Source organism: Equus quagga, chromosome 12 (assembly GCF_021613505.1).
Source record: "Equus quagga isolate Etosha38 chromosome 12, UCLA_HA_Equagga_1.0, whole genome shotgun sequence".
Classification (NCBI taxonomy): domain Eukaryota; kingdom Metazoa; phylum Chordata; class Mammalia; order Perissodactyla; family Equidae; genus Equus; species Equus quagga.
Window position 1 is genome coordinate 83,439,151 of NC_060278.1, and position 2,884 is coordinate 83,442,034.

The following is a 2,884-nucleotide window of genomic DNA, read 5'->3' on the forward strand; positions in this document are numbered from 1 at the left end:
TCTCAAAGAAGCCTATCTCTGATTTTCCGACTCTCTTAATCATAATTCTTCCAGTTGCCTGTGACAGATATCCTGTTAAATAAGCAAAGGGAATTTATTGATTCACGGAAAGGGCAAATCCAATGGGCTGAAGGTATGGCTGGACTCAGGGCTGTGGGCAATACTGGCAGCCCTCTCTCCAGGCTCAGCGTGGCTTCTCTGTCTCTCGGCTTGGTAGCATCATCCTCTCCTGCTCAGACAGCTTCACTCCATGTGGCACAAATATGACTCCAGCAGCCTCAAGGCTCCATCCTGACAGCCGAAGAGGGAGACCCTCCCCAACAGCCACAACTGAAAGAAAAGACAGAGGAAAGGGGAAAAGAAAGTGTGGTGGGCAGACATCTGTGTTGACCACAGCCTATTGTCCAGGGGAGACAAAGATCTCCCCTGTCGGGAAGGAGAGATGCTTCCCCAAGAACAAATCAGCCAGCAAGTGACTTTGGTCTGTCTTTAATGGAAACTCATCTTTCTCACTCCTGCTCTTGAGCTCTCAGTGGCACTGGGGGCTAACCTTCCACCATCACCTGCCACGGTCACCTTTCAGCTCAGTCCTGCCTGCACACCCTGGCCTCTGCTGTGTCCACCTCCTGGTGCCCCCTTCTTACCACCTAGCCAAGTTCTTCTCTAGGAATCCTTCCCTGATGATGACCCCAACCCAGAGAGGTCTCCCTTTTCTGAACTTCCCACCCCATCCAAAGATGGTTTTTTACAGCAATGACTATGTGCTTAGCTCTATGGGGAAAGACAACACTGTGCCAGTGTATGAGAATGCATCAGATTTCACTGGAAATGTCATTTCAGAGGGTTGGCTGAATGGTTTCTGAAAGGCTACAGTTCATGCAAACAACACTCCAACCATGGTCCCTGAGGTTGTTTAGGAGACTAAGTGAGAAGAGAAATGGAAAGAGAAGGCAGCAAATATGTGCTGTGGCAAGTTTTTTATATGTATGATCTAGTTTAGATCTCCCCAAGTCCCTGCCAGGTAAATCTTAATTTTTAGACAAGGAAACTGGTGCTCAGAGAGGTAAAGTGGCTCACCCAAGACCACACAGCCAGTGAGTGACTCGCAGAACTCAAATCTGATTGGCCAACGGTCCTGTCCTCATTCTGCCCACTCCCTAATAAACACTTCCCAATATTAAGTGATGACTCATACTACAGAAACGTCTCTTAATTAAATTTGAAAATAGGAAAAGCATTTGGAATGTACTCGGAGGAGGCTAGCCTTAGTAGAATTACTTCCATACTAAGAATTTGTTCCCCAGCTATGTAGCAGCTGGATTTTCTTTTTGCATTTCTTCATGTTTCCGATGACTGGAATGTACGAAGCACAGAAGATGACAAGTTTCCACCCTTCGCTTCCTTCCTGAGCTGCCTCAAATCCTTTATACAATAGGGACCTAGAAATCAACTGATCAATCGGTTAGGAAACCTACTGATGAATTAATCGATTCCTATTTTTACCAGATACCCTTGTTTGGGGAAGTTATTGACCCAGAGTGTACACAGCAAAGTCCTAGGGTCCATCCCCCCAAACACAGTGGGGAAAGGTGGTTTCTGCCACAGCCAACAGTCTGACACATGTGTGGCCAAGCTCCAAGTCAAGCCACTAAAAGTGGGGAGAAAAATACGGCCTCTTTCCCTTTCCTACTGTGTAGAGTTTTAGTAAAATAAGCTGAGTTGGACTATCCCGGCTTCATCTTCTCTGAGCTGTGTGACCTGAAGGAGGAAACTTCCAGAGCCTGTTTCCCGTCGGGAGAATGGCGGGTTGTGCCAGGTGATTGTGAAGGTTCCCTCCAGAATTGGCCATGAGTCTGCAAGAGTCTCTCACTCTGGGTCCAGCACCCGGTAGGAACTCAAACAAATAACGTTTTGAAAGATTTAATTGAGTTGAGTGAAAAGGTAGAGTATGAGACGTGAGAGTTGGGCGAATCTGGTGCCACCTCCTGGCCATGTGACCTCAGCAAGCTCATGACGTCTGTGAGCCTCGGTTTCCTCTTCTGTGAAATGGAGCTGATGATGCCAGCTCTAGCGGGTGCTGAAGACCGAACAGGCTCATGGGAACGGTGCTTGGTACCGGCTGACTCTTCCCATTCTTTACTCAGCAAGGGACACGCTCATCCCCGTGGAAGCCGACGCACAGATCTTGGCCTCCTCAGCCCCCATCCCTGGCATCAGCTTCAGCTGCAGTGGTGAAAGCCACTGGCCTGGGTGGTTGAAGAAGGAGAGACCAGGAAGAACTGGTGCCCAGAGCTCTGCAGCTCCCTCCTTGGGAGATGAGAAATCACCCTACTATTGTGTAGACTGTTGGCCAACTGACTTGAAATAAAACCCAGTTACTCCTGGTGACCAACAAGGCCTGATGTCATCTAGCCCTAGCTGGCCTCTTCATTTCCTATGTCTCCTTCTCTCACTCTGCTTCATCCACACTGAGCTCCTTGCTGATCCTCAGGCCAACCAAGCTTGTTCCCACCTCAGGGCCTTTGCATAGCTGTTCCCTCTGCCTAGAATGCTGTTCTCCCAAGTTGTCACAGGGCTTCTTCCTCACTTCCTTCAGGCTTCTGCTCAAATGTCACCTTCTTGCCTTAGTTACTCCCGACATTGATCCCCTGCTTTATTTTTCTTCACGGCACTTATGCCCCATGTACGGCGTGTATTTATTTGTTTGTTGTCTGCTTCCCACAACCAGAATGAGGGCAGGACTTTGTCCAGCTCTGAATCATATCTCAGTCCTTGGAATAGTGATTGGTGGATGGTAGGCTCTCAGGAACTATTAAATAAATGGGGGGATGGGTGGATGGGAAGATGGATATATAGGAAGATGGATGATTATAGATTGGTGGAT